The sequence below is a fragment of the Giraffa tippelskirchi genome, chromosome 4, assembly GCF_054371585.1.
Source record: "Giraffa tippelskirchi isolate mGirTip1 chromosome 4, T2T-mGirTip1v1.2.pri, whole genome shotgun sequence".
Classification (NCBI taxonomy): domain Eukaryota; kingdom Metazoa; phylum Chordata; class Mammalia; order Artiodactyla; family Giraffidae; genus Giraffa; species Giraffa tippelskirchi.
In genome coordinates this window covers 159,569,638-159,584,373 of record NC_137278.1, presented here as the reverse complement: position 1 = coordinate 159,584,373, position 14,736 = coordinate 159,569,638, and the positions used below count along the sequence as shown (strand labels likewise).

The following is a 14,736-nucleotide window of genomic DNA, read 5'->3' as shown; positions in this document are numbered from 1 at the left end:
AAAAGTTTTCAAATGAATCAGAGGCTTTCAACCAGCTCAGCTGCTTTGACTAACTAATGGGTCTTGTAGTTTTTGAACACTTGTGATAATGGTGGCAAGGTCTCTAAGCTACAGGAGTTTAGGGGATACCGCATGCATACTTCACTTAAGAGTGACACATCCTTTAGCAACTAATAATGCAACTAACAAATTTCACCTCATCCTAAGCAAAACTGGGCTTTCTTAAAACATTCCAAACACAGAAAAATCAATTCAAAATTAAAGACACCTTCCTCTCTAGGAAATGAATGTTCAGGGAAGTCCTCTGGGTATACCCTAATGAGATGAAGCAGTTGGTCAAGATTAGGTATCCAAGACCTTTGGATTTCATGAGTCAGTAAAATCCTCTCCCTGTCCAAAAATATGGAAAATCACCATGGGGTTGCCAACATTTTCATTTGCTGAATACAGGCCACAAAACAAAATGACACAAGATAAAAATTGCTTTCTACTAATAATAGCAAACGAAGCAACTGACAAAGAATTAATTGCAAAAATATACAAGCAGCTCCTGCAGCTCAATACCAGAAAAATAAATGACCCAATCAAAAAATGGTCCAACGAACTAAACAGACATTTCTCCAAAGCAGATATACAGATGGCTAACAAACACATGAAAAGATGCTCAACATCACTCATTATCAGAGAAATGCAAGTCAAAACCACAATGAGGTACCATTCACTCCAGTCAGAATGGCTGCTATCCAAAAGTCTACAAACAATAAATGCTGGAGAGGGTGCAGAGAAAAGGGAACCCTCTTACACTGTTGGTGGGAATGCAAACTAGTACAGCCACTATGGAGAAAAGTGTGGAGATTCCTTAAAAAACTATCAATAGAACTGCCATACGACCTAGCAGTCCCACTGCTGGGCATACACACCGAGGAAACCAGAATTGAAAGAGACACATGTACCCCAATGTTCATCACAGCACTGTTTACAAAAGCTAGGACATGGAAGCAACCTAGATGTCCATCAGCAGATGAGTAGATAAGAAAGCTGTGGTACATATACACAATGGAATATTACTCAGCCATTAAAAAGAATTCATTTGAATCAGTTCTAATGAGGTGGATAAAACTGGAGCCTATTATACAGAGCAAAGTAAGTCAGAAAGTAAAACACTAATACAGTATATTAACACGTATATATGGAATTTAGAAAGATGGTAACGGTGACCCTATATGCAAGACAGCAAAAGAGACACTGATATAAAGAACAGACTTTTGGACTCTGTGGTAGAAGGTGAAGGTGGGATGATTTGATAGAATAGCATTGAAACATGTATATTATCATATGGGAAACAGATCACCAGTCCAGGTTCAATGCATGAGACAGGGTGCTCAGGGCTGCTGCACTGGGATGACCCTGAGGGATGGGGTGGGGTGGGAGGTGGGAGGGGGGTTCAGGATGGGGAACACATGTACACCCATGGCTGATTCATGTGAATGTATGGCACAAGCCACTACAATATTGTAAAGTAATTAGTCTCCAATTAAAATAAATTAGTTAATTAAGAAAAATTACTTTCTACTATGACCATGTTTTAATTTAAAAAATAGCTTAACAAATACCAAAAAAAAAAAAGTAGAAAGCTCTGTGATGACCTAGAGGGGTGAGATTGGGAGCCGGGGTGGGAAAGAGGCTCAAGAGGGAAGTGTCCTTATAGCTGGTTCACATTGCTGTACAGCAGAAATTAGCATTTTGTAAAACAATTGTCCTCCAATTAAAACTTTTAAAAATTCCAATATTATAATGATGAAACTATTGAATGAAAAAACAGTAGAAAGGACTGAACTGGGGGAAAAATATAGCTTTTTAAGTGGAATTAACATAGCTTAAAAATTCCACATTATTCTTAAGTTTCCAATTTTACTGAAGATGGATATAAACAAGACATCAACACAGGTTTTTAGAGTAGCTCCTGAAATCCAGTGGTCTAATTTTTAGCTCCACAGGTAAAGTGCTTAAATAGACTAAGGCAGGGTAGTTGTAGAAATTATTGTAAAATGTGTCTTGAAGATCTATGTCTTCTGTGCTGGCCTGTCCCCATCTGATTTGCCCTATTCTCTGGGTGCCTCTTGCTCCCCAAATTCAGGTCAGGGAGCACTTGTCCTCCAACTGAATGTCCCTCACTGACTGTTAGGTCCAGAGGTCTTCAATCATACTTGTCCTTCTGGTTCCTCATCTGCAATAGAGAATGGAAGCCAGTAGATCAGAAAACCTCTACAGTCCATTCAGTTCTGAAGCATAGTGTTTCCAAAGACCTTGCCATATCCTCCCTCAGAAAGCTCCATCAGCTTGTTCCAGGATTCTCCCATTGATATGTCTTCTTCTATTCTTCTGAGAGTAGAACATTTATGCCCTTGAGAACTTATTCCATGTGGTTCTGGTGAGACTGAACTCCACAGCCAACTCCTCCATCACAGATCTGGTGCATGGTCCCAGATAGATCCATTGGAGGAGAACTTTGTGCCATAGATGGTGGGAAAGATGGCTTTTCTGGGTGTAGCGATTGAATTGCTCAGACAGTTAAGAATCTGCCTGCACTGCAGGAGACCCAGGTTTGATCCCTGGCTCGGGAAGATCTCCTGGAGAAGGGAATGGCAACCCACTCCGGTATTCTTGCCTGGAGAATCCCATGAACAGAGGAGCCTGGCAGGCTACAGTCCATGGAGTTGCAAAGAGTTGGACATGACTGAGAGACTAACACTTTCACTTTTCACTTCAGTGGATTTAATGGTGTCCCCTTAAAATTCATGTCCATTTGGAAACTCAAACTCTGACTTGTTTGGAATGAGCTCTTTGTAGATGAAATTGAGCTCAAGATCCCAAGAAAGATCATTCTATATTTAGGGTGGGTTCTAAATACAGCGACTAGTATCCTTACAAAAGAAAGAAAAGGAAAATTTTAAATGGAGAGGCACAGAGAAGACAGTGACTTGAAGGTGGAAGTGAAGATTTGTGGAATGCATCTAAAAGCAAAAAAAAAAAAAAAAAAAAAAAAAAGCCAAGGATTTCTGCCAAACACAAGAAGCTAGGAGAGATGCATGGAATGGATTTTTCCTCAGAGCCTCTAGAAGGAATCAACACTTGACACCTTGATTTCAGACTTCAGACCTCCCGAACTGTGACAGAATAAAATTCTGTTGTTTTAAGATACACAGTTTGTGATGATTTGTTGGAGCAGCTCTATGGGATGAATACACTGAACTCTCTTGTCCATCCATCTCTCTTCACAAAAGAGCCATCTTGTCTGCTGGAGAGAATCTGCCCTATGAAGGGAGAGAGAAAGACTGAGCTCTGATTATAACCTGAGTCCCTGGATGCAGCTAGGCTTGAAGTCAGCACCACCTCTGGACTTCCCAGCATGGGAACCAATAATGCTCTCTTTTTGTTTAAGCTCTTTGGAATTAAATTTTTCTCATGAATTGCTGAAAGACTTCTGATGAAAATGTAACTCAATGCTGAGAAAATCATGTTCATCTTTTATTTATTTTTTAATAAAATTTTGAAAGGTTACTTTCCATGTACAGTTATTACAAAATATTCACTATATTCCACATGTTGTACAATACATCCTTGAGCCTATATTACAGGGAATAGTTTGTGCTCCCACTTCTTCCACCCCATTTTACTCCTATCTTCTCCTCCCTACTGGTAACCACTTATTCACTCTCTGTATCAGTGACTCGCTGCTTTTTTGTTATATTCACTAGTTTATTGCAGTTTTTAGATTCCACATATAAGCAATATCATACAATATAAAGCCCTCCAGTTCTATCCATGTTGCTGCAAATGGCAATTTTTTTCTTATGACTGAGTAGTATTTCATTATATGTGTGTGTGTGTGTGTATCTTCTTTATACATTCATCTATTGATGACACTTAGGTTGCTTCCATATCTTAGCAAAAATTATAAACAATGCTGCTGTGAACATTGAATTGAATGTATCTTTTTGAATTAGTGTTTTTATTTTTTTCAGATATATACCCAGGAGTGGAATTTCTGGGTCATAGGGTAGTTCTGTTTTTAGTTTTTTGAGAAATCTCCATACTGTTCTTCTCAGTGACTGCACCAATTTACATTTCCACCAACATTGTATGAGGCTTCCCTGTTATCTACATCCTTGCTAACATTTGCTGTTTGTGTTTTTTTGATGATAGCCATTCTGACAGGTGTGAGGTGATCTCTCATTGTGGTTTTGATTAGCATTTCCCTGATTTTGGGCTCCAAAATCACTGCAGATGGTGATTGCAGCCATGAAATTAAAAGACGCTTACTCCTTAGAAGGAAAGTTACGACCAACCTAGATAGCATATTTAAAAGCAGAGACATTACTTTGCCAACAAAGGTCCATCTAGTCAAGGCTATGGTTTTTCCAGTGGTCATGTATACATGTGAGAGTTGGACGGTGAAGAAAGCTGAGTGCCGAAGAATTGATGCTTTTGAACTGTGGTGTTGGAGAAGACTCTTGAGAGTCCCTTGGACTGCAAGGAGATCCAACCAGTCCATCCTAAAGGAGATCAGTCCTGGGTGTTCATTGGAAGGACTGATGTTGAAGCTGAAACTCCAATACTTTGGCCACCTCATGCAAAGAGGTGACTCATTGGAAAAGACCCTAATGCTGGGAAGGATTGGGGGCAGGGGAAGAAGGGGATGACAGAGGATGAGATGGCTGGATGGCATCCCCGATTCGATGGACATGGATTTGGATAGACTCCGGGAGTTGATGATGGATAGGGAGGCCTGGCATGCTGCGATTCATGGGGTCACAAAGAGTCGGACACGACTGAGTGACTGACCTGAACTGAACTGATGATTAGTGATGTTGAGTATCTTTTCATGTACCTGGGGCCATCTGTGTTTTCTCTTTGGAAAAATGTCTGTTTGGTTCTTCTGTCCATTTTTTAATTGGGTGGTTCAGGGTTTTTTGACGCTGAGTTGTATGAGCTGTTTATACATGTTGGATATTAATTCCTTATCTGTTGTGTCATTTGCAAATATTTTCTCCCATTTGGTAGATTGTCTTTTCGTTCTGTGGATGGTTTTCTTTCCTGTAGCAAAGCTTTTCATGTTCATCTTTGAGGGCCCAGCCATAGTGGTACTTTTTCTCACAAAGCCTGCCCTGGGGTACCCAACTTGAAAGTCTCATTTCTTCCTCTGGCTTCCTATAACTCTGTTCTCCTCCCTCACATGATACTCTTACTGAAAGTGGGGGTCCAGCTGTTTACTGCTCAAAAACCAATAAAGAGGCAAGTTGGTAGAAAGGCATGTTTGCTTTATTCTAGATACAGGTAGCCATGGGGTTGGTAGTGGGGAGAACAGACTCCTATCCAAAGGCTGACTCCCTTCCCTGACAATCAGTGACAAGAGTTTTTATCGACAGAGGGGGCTACATGTAGAAACAGCACAATCAGCTCTAACAGTCATCTTGAAATTGGTCATGTGGTGGTCTGACCAGGGCCATCTTGATTGTTTTAAGTAGAGTTAATCTTTGGTTCCAGGGTCAGTTTGTGCCCATTTCCTCGAGTCCAGTTATCAAAATTATATCAGTCTGGTCATCATGTTGTTAACTTTTTCCACCTGGTGAGGGCTTTAGTATCTATGTAACAGCTTACAGGATATGGCACTAAATATTATCTATAGCCCCTAAAGAGGAACTAAATGTCCTTGATTTTGCTTAATGACTAAACTATTGTTATTTGGTTTCATTTGATTGTCCTCCTTTGTTTCTGCAATTTCTTACTTCTCTGATTTATTGTTTGGCTAAAGTTTTTTCACAGACAAAAGGTAGGCTGAGGACATGAGGGGGCAAGGAGTATAGAATCCTGCTCCATTTCAATACTATTCAGCTCATCTTATCTTCCTTGCTAGACTTTTAGCCTTTTGAAAGCAAAAGCCCTGTCCTTGCCTTCTTTTCTTTATTGTCTAACCTCTATTCCATCTACAGAGCTGGTGCTTGGTGCATATTTGATAAACAGATAAATAAATAAAAAGAAGGAATACAGTGGAATTTCAGTGTTTATGTCAGAGGGTGGAAAGAACAGTTTCGTGTTAGGGCCTCTCCTGTTGTTCCCAAACATATGAAACACACAAATCCCCTCACAAATAGCCCTACTAGGAAAACCAGCCAAAGACCAGGACTGCTGTGAGCAAGCATTGGGTTGGGTCTTTTGCCAGCATAAAAACTGTGAGGCTTTTGTAAAAGGCAGTTGTTACTTCAAATACAAAGAATATAATATCACTTTCTCCTTTTTGAAACCTTTCAGTGCTTTCCCACTGCTCTTAGGAAAAAACTCAAACTCTTGTTCATGACTTACAAGGTCCTTTGAAACCTGATTCATCCTCACGGTGCTAGTCTGGTCTCTCGAAACTCCCCCACCTTGAGTCTATGCTCCGGGTAGTTCCCTGATGATATCAAGAGCTTCATTTTCTTTCTCCTCTCTTTATGTGTCTTCCTCTCCTTCTGCCTCTCTCTCTCTTCCAGGCCTTTGTTCTTCCGGAATATTCACTCATTCCCCTAGATCTTTTCATCCAACTTACTCCTCTGCACAGCTTAGACCTTTGATTAGGCCTTATGTCCTCCAGGGTCCTCCCCTCATTGAGTCCCCCCAGTGTGTCCCCAGAGATCTCTACACATTTCTAGCAAAGCTTTTTCTACACTGAATTGTGATTGCTCATTGCTTGACAATCTCCCTCAATACATTGTTTGAATTGTGTCTATTTTGATCAATATCTCATTCATAGCACATAGCAGATAGTAGAGATGTTTACTGCATAGTTGTCAAATGGTCAGATGACTACATAGATAAGTAAATGATGGAGAAGTTAATGTAATTCTCAAAGTCTAACTTGGTCTGAGCTATGTTCTCCTTTGTTCATTTCTGTACTTTCAAGGAATGACCAGGCTTTCTTTCCTGAGCCAGAGGAGAAGAGAGTGAAGAACCACAATATCTTCAGAGAAAGGGATATGGGTCATTTCTCACATGAAGTCCATGTTCTCTTGATTGTCCACGAGAGCAATAATGGAGGTTACTGAGATATGTTTAATATTTTAAAGACCTGACAAAAATTCATACAAATTCTTGTGACGTGTCTGCATAAAACTCAACTGGGTGGGAAGTGTGAGGGGACAAAATCTGTGTGTGGAAGACAACAGTATGTTCTGTTTCTGCTTCTCCTCTTAATGAAACTCTTCTGGGGGTTGTACTTCTACTTGGGGTAGACCTGGCCCCACGTCTTCTGCCAGACTTGGTCTTCTGGCAAAACGGAAGAACTTGTATCTCTTTCTGATGAAAGTGTTTCATCATTGCTACCAGGCTTTCCAGTCTGGTTGTCCCTCATCTTAGCACAAAGAGAAGCCCATACTACCATGGAGGTATCATATGGACCTTGAAGGCTTGGAGAAAGCAAGAAATAAACTTGTTAGGATAAGCCATTGAGACAATTTTGAGTTTGCTTGTTATAATAGCAAACTTTAGTCTTTTTTGACTGAAAGACTGTGTTATTCATTTCTAATCTCTAAGACCTAGCATGGTGCTTGGCACAGAAGATAGGCAGTAAGTATTTGTTGTATGAATAAACAAATGACTGACTGGCTGAGTAGAAAACAGTTAATTGTGAAGCCATCTCACTGCAGACCCTTGAAAATCAGAAATCCGACTTTGTGAGCTAGATACAACCAGGCATTGCATCACAGAGACTTCTTACTTCCTGCAGTAGTAGTTAGTAACTTTGCAAATAGAAGTCAGTTAAAAACACAAGTATTTTCCAAGAACCATTGCTCAGAAATCCAAGATTTCTGATTATCTTGGTCATGAGTGACTTTGTGCAAAATATCAAAGATGTAGGATTCATTGATCTTGGTCTTAGCAACCCAGTGGAATTTAAGACTCATTAATGAATCCAGGAAGTGTTTTGCAGTTCACTTGATCAAACAAAAGCCTCCAATAAGTAGTATTAAATCAGGCGGGGATCAATTTTCAAAATCTCTTTTGGTAGAACTCCATGACTCGCTAGAAATAGCAGCATGGAATATGCTATTACATGTCTTTGTCCCTGAGTTTGTAGATGCCTGCAGTTCAACATCGATACTGGAAGCAGCAGCTCTCTTCTCTAGTACATTGATTTTAAATTAAATTAACTCTGGTCTTTAGGTCATCTCCTAGATTATAAAAGCTGAATGCCTCATTAATGACGAAAACAGTAGGAGTAAATGTATTGGAGCAGGTTGAGCAATTTAAGTGCTTTGAAATACACCTGGTGCAAAGCAAGGGTATTTGCAAGCTATCCAACTGAGGTTTGAGTCTAGCGATGCTGATGGGGAAAAACTACTTGAGCAGAGTAAGTGTTAGAAAGTAATTGGGATCTTCCAAAGACAGCCCCTTTCTAGCCCTCTTTAGGTCCTCCTGCTCTGTCTGTGTAAATCTTGTTTTCCACTTGAATCATCATGGCTCCATCTTCTTCCACAACATTCTCCATGAGTGTATTAGTTATCTATTGCTGCAAATTATCCCAGAATCCAATGGCTTGAATCAATAGTATTTATTTTCCTCATCATTTCTCTAAGTCAGAAATCTGGGCCCAACTTAGTTGGGTCTTCTGCCCTAAGATCTCTCACAAGCTGCCATCCAGGTACCAACTAGGCTTCAATCATCCAAGGCTTGAAAGGAAAGAATTTGCATAGGGAGGAATTCAATTCCAAACTTAATCATACAGTTGTTGGCAGAATTCAATTTTTTGTAGGATGTTAAACTGAAGGGCCTCAATTCCTTGAAGTCTGTTGGCCAGAGCTGTGCTAAGCTATTCGCCGCATGGACCTATGCATGGAGCAACTCCAAACACAACGACTTAACCCATCAAAGAAAGCAGGCCAAAAGAAACAGAAGTGAGAACAAATGAGCAGCTTGCTCACAGATTTCTATAACCTACCTTTGGAAGTGCCATTACAACATTTTTGCTGTATTGTATGTGTTTTATGGGACTTTCCAGGCAGTGCTAGTGGTAAAGAATCTGCCTGCCAATGCAGAAGACATAAGAGACACAGGTTCGATCCCTGGGTTGGGAAGATCCCCTGGAGGAGGGCATGGCAACCCACTCCAGTATTTTTGCCTGGAGAATCCCACGGACAGAGGAGCCTAGTGGGCTACAGTACATGGGTTCACCAAGAGTCAAACACGACTGAGGTGACTTAACACATATATATTTTATTTACTATAAGTGATTAACCAGGTCCAGCCTGCACTTACAGGGAGGGGCTTTCATTGGCATGAATACCACTGGTGGGGATCATTGGGAGGCATGTTAAAATGGGAGGCAGTGGGAGGCATCCTCTGCCTAGCATGAAGAGGAAATCCACAGTAGCAGAAATTGTCTTTCAGACTTTTTTCCACTTGACCCCATTAGAAGAAGACAATGAATGGATATTTGTGATTGAATCAGCCTTCTTTAAGTGAAAAAAATTCTACAATATTTTTTAACTTTAAAGAAATTTTTCATTTTTATTCTGTAATGTAATGAGTTAATACATATAGAAGAAAATGCAAATATATATATATATGTGTGTATGTATGTATGTATGTATGTATGTATGTACATGCATATAGGGAAGCCTGGCATGTTGCAGCCCATGGGGTCCCAAAGAATCAGACATGACTGAGCAACTGAACAACAACAAAAAACATACATATGTGTGTATATATATATATACATATATATATAATATATATGATCTATTATATATATATATTCATTTAATCCTCATAAAAAATCCTTTGAGTTTACTATTACATATCCTTGTTAAAGAATTGGGAGACTGAGATATAAATAGGTAAATAACTTGCCCAAGATCACTCAGCTGATTAGTGAAAGAATCAGTTTTCAACCGAAGCAATTAAACCTTTGAGCTGAGGGTATTGTGCATTATATTTCACTTTCTTTTAAAGATGTTTTTGACTACTTGCTATTATAAGATGAATTAAGTTCCCTTGAAATTCATGTTGAAGTTCTAACCTCTCCCCAGTACCTCAGAATGTGACAATATTTGAAGAAATGGTCTTTAAAGAGGTAATTAAACTTAAATGAGGTCACTGGGATGAGTCCTAATCCAATATAACTGATGTCCTCATAAGAAGAAAAGATTAAGACCCAAATACAAACAGAAGGAAGACCATGTGAAGACATTTGAAGAAGTTGGCTATCTACAAGCCAAGGAGAGAAGCTTCAGAAGAAACCAACTCTGCCCAAATCTTGATCTTGGATTTCTAGTTTCCAGACTCTGAGGAAATAAATTATTGTAGTTTATGCCACCCAGGCTGTGGTATTTGTTATGGTAACCCTAATAAACTAATACATCAGCCTGTAGGAATATTAATGTCCTAGGATGATGTGCCATATATTAGCTGTGGTTTCTAGAATCCCCAGTTTAACTAGCTCAGATGTGGTGGAAAGTACATGAGATTTGGCAGCCAATGCAAGGACTATCTTTAGCATGTAAAATTAGGCAAGCTCCATAATTTTTCTGCTTTTGGGCTCAGTTGCTTAGTCGTGTCCAACTCTTTGAGACCCCGTGGACTGTAGCCCACCAGGTTCCTCTGTCCGTGGAACTTTTCAGGTAAAAATACTGGAGTGGGTTGCCATTTCCTCCTCCAGGGGAACTTCCCAGACCAGAGATCAAATGCACATCTCCTGCATCTTCTGCATTTTGCAGGTGGATTCTTGACCCCTCAGCCACCTGGGAAGCCCAACTTTTCTGTAAATTGAGGCTAGTAAGAGCAACCTCAGAGGGCTATTGAGGGGATTAATAAGATAATATGAAATGTCTGGCACAGTAGCTGACATATATTAAACCCTTAGTAAATGTCATTTATTACTTAAATGACAAGTCACATGTAAAAGCAATTACTGAAGACACATAACAGAAGCACAGTCCCTTGTTCACACTCTCTCTATACTCATGCTATTCTAGAAAGAGATGAAAACAATATTATCAGTTTTTCTTCAGTGTAGGCAATCTCTGTATTGATCCATTGCAATTTTCTCTATACTGGACCAGAACTCTACTACTGTTCTTAATTAAAAGGCAAAAATATCAAAAGACCTCTGAAATGGCCCAGCTTCTAGTTTTGTATGAATCTTTTAGACAGGATATGATTCAGAAAAAACATAAACTTACTGTAACAAGAAACTCCATCAGAGTGGACTTCAGTTCAATTCTACCAATGCTTACTGAGTACCTAAAATCCCAGAGAATAAATTAATTGCCTATAAACTTTCATCCAGTGACTAACATAATGAATTCCATGTCAGCTTGCATCAAAGCAAAAATAGTTAAATGATAGAGAAGATACTAACGGCTTCACATTTTATATTGATCAGACCACATTTGGAACATTGTTTTCAATTGTAGATACCATTTTTTAAGTTTAGAAATTAACAAATGATATAGTATTCTTGGGATGACGAGAAGACTTGGTGAAAAATTATTGGAAGAACTAGGGATATTTAACCTGAAGACTAGACAAACCAGAGAGGGCACTTTAAAGTGTTTTGAATTCTTATAAGTCTGTCACATGTAGGATGTCTCAACTCCTTTGTTGCTCTTGGTAACAAAATTATGACTTGTAGTGAGGCTAAATTCAGTTTAATAAAAGTAAAAATGTTTTCTATGGACTAACTTGCATCCCTCCAAATCTATATATTGAAGTCCTAAACTGCAATGTGACTGCATTTGGAGATAGGGCTTTTAGGAGGTAATTCAAGTTAAATGAGATTATTAGGATCATCCTATAGAGTTAGAGACCTTTTAAAGAAGAGAAAGAAATCTCTCTCTCTTCGTGTGCACGCACCAAGGAAAAACCATGTGAGGTCACAGCAAGAAGGCAGTTGTCTTCAAGCCAGGAAGAGAGCCCTCACCCAGAACTAAATGAGCCAGAACCTTGATCTTGGACTTCCCAGCCTTCAGAACTATGAGAAATAAATTTCTGTTGTTTAAGTCACACAGTCATGTTACATATTTTGTTACAGCAGCTGGAACTAGGACAATGTCTAAAGTGCAAATTAAACAGTTCGATGAGCATTGAGTAACAAGCATAGGCCCAGATGCATGTGTGTTAGGACATTCTACAGAAGACATGTCCAGAGCAGGATAGAAGTTAAAGTGGCTGACTATTACGGTCCCTTTCTTCTCCAAGATTCTGTGATTTCACAAGTCTTCAGAGCCATATGGACACAGAAACACAGGTTGCTACTTGTACCACAGTTTTCTCACTGTATAACAATGAGGATGGAGACTCTCGTGTCAATCCTTATTCCCTAAGAGCAGCTTCCTGGAACTGTTTTCAGAAGGATTTCTGAAGCTGTTTGAAAAAAAATCCATGATCAAAAGAGCAAATGCTTATTAGGTACTTGTCATGCACCTGGTCCTATTCTAAGTACAGTCTTTGTATTAATTTATTTTATTCTTGCAACAACTCCAAGAGTTGAATCCTAGTAACATCAATATTTTAATGATAAGAATGTCAAGGCACAGACAGGGGAAGTTACTCAAGAGCCACGTGGTTAGTAAATAGCAGCTCCAGACTATCAACCCAGGAGTTTGGCTTGAGAGCTTTTGCCTGTAACTGTTGCACTATAACACCTCCCCAGAAATCCATTTGCAATAATTAGCATAGATGGAGAAGTTTGAAGAGGTACGTGATCTGAAGTCCTTATGTTAGCATCTGCTTTGGGGGACTCTCAAACCACAACAAGTGGGCGTAATATAATTTTATTTGAGTGCCATAACCATTCAGACACAAACCAGAAAATTTTAAAGACTCTTTAATATCTGAGTAACAGATTAGTGCCCCGTATTCCAGACACTCAAGTTAAAGTAAAACAGTGTTTGGAATGCCATCATTTCTTAGAAAATTCTGTTTGGGACTGTGTTATCCCAGTTCCTGTTATAATGGCTAGTGGACATAGGCAGCATTAGCTATTAAATGATATTTCTCTGGCCCTTCAGACATCCATGATTGTCACAACCAACCAACTCCCTCCTTAATCAACTCCCACCCCCAGATATCTATTCATGTAAGCATCCTGGGGATTGTGTAGGCTCAGCACCTGCCTCAGACACCTCCTTCCTTCTTCAGCTCTCCCCCTCTCTTATCTGCTGCTGAATTTTCTCAGATAACTTCTTTCCCAAGTTACTGAGAGCTGTAAACCTTTCCTGCTTTGTCTTGTCATACAGCTGTGTTTGTGGAAGGTCTTATCATTGCTTTTCTCTCCTCTGGTCTAGATTTGGTTGATTTGCACAGATAATCATGTCTGTGGAGCGCTCTTTCAGAAGCCCCAAACTTGACTCGTAATGGTGGGCTTTTCTCTCCAGACAAACACAGCGCTCTCTACCATTGACCCCAGAGAATGATTCCCAATATCTCCTGGGCCTCAGTATCTGACAAATTTAGGAGAGTGTGAGGCACAAGCTTATAAAATCTTTCCAAGCCAAGCATTCATTGTGAATATACCTGATTTTTTATACTACTTGAAGAAAATTCCATGCCTCCTTGTACAAGTCTCAACATGCTTCATTTAAAATTTATTTAAAATAATCCTTTCTATTAAATTGGCCTCAAGAGTCCTGCATCTTTTCTCCTTCCAATATTTCCCTGTGCTGTCTTTATTTTAGAGAAGGCCAAGGAAAAGTGATAAAAATCTACAGTCCTTGATCCTACATTTTAGAATGCAAGATGTTAAATCAAATAAAGTAGGTCAAGCCTTCTCCGTAGTTAGCAGAGACTAGCACTTTTCCATATCAGCAAATATTAAAGTTGATAGGCAATCAAAAGTGCTATATCTTCCTTTAGTATAAAAAAATGTTATTGAGAAGCTAACATTCTATTTTTATCTCAGCCAAAGAAATAGAACAAATCCAACTCTGTGACTTTATTGCATATGATTTTATAGATGGCTATTTTGTACATTTAAGTAGAGGCACTTTATTTTGCATTTATTTGGACAATGAGTAATAGTTAAACACATTCAACTAATTAATTATAAGGGAAGTCTGTTTAAATGCAGCCTGTGGTTATAAAACCCAGAGGGGTTTGAAGCAATATTTAAAGTTGGAAGTTCTGATAGAACAAAATGGAGGAATGTGTTAGGAGGAATAATGCTTGAATTCAAGGCTAGAGGTACTTGGGGAAAACATTAAGTCCTTGGTTTATTTTAGGATTGGAGAAAGTTATGAATATCTCTCATTATTCTGGGACATAATAGCACTCAGTTGGACAAATATAATAAAATGTGTAAGTAAAATTAGATGATGCTACTATTCTTCCTAATAATAGCAACTCTAACGTCTAGGATGTATGCTTTGTTCATTTAATGAAAAAGAAGGATATAAAAACTTCTAAAGCAGGCTAACAGTGGTAATAGAATGAATTATTTTATTAAAATTCACCTCTCTAATAGTAATAAATGACTTTAGCAATTTACTTGCAGTATAAAGAAAAGAGGTTGCTATTCATTAATGGAGAGACTCATTGGGGTGAAGACTTTGCTATGAGAAGGACTGTACCCTGAACCCTCCAATCTTCCATCACCTTCCAGATATGACACCTGCCATCGAAGTATGAAGAGAGCCATACCTATACCTATTTGAAAATGGAATCATTGCTTGAAGAGGATGTCATGAGCTGTAGCTAACAAAC

General features: G+C 39.0%; 1 protein-coding gene across 3 annotated transcripts in view; it reads right to left on the bottom strand.

Annotated features, from left to right (window-relative positions):
* LOC145546964 (uncharacterized) overlaps window positions 1-14,736 on the bottom strand; it is a 148,542-nt gene that overhangs the window by 127,953 nt on the left and 5,853 nt on the right. The gene's annotated exons all lie outside the window — the stretch shown is intronic.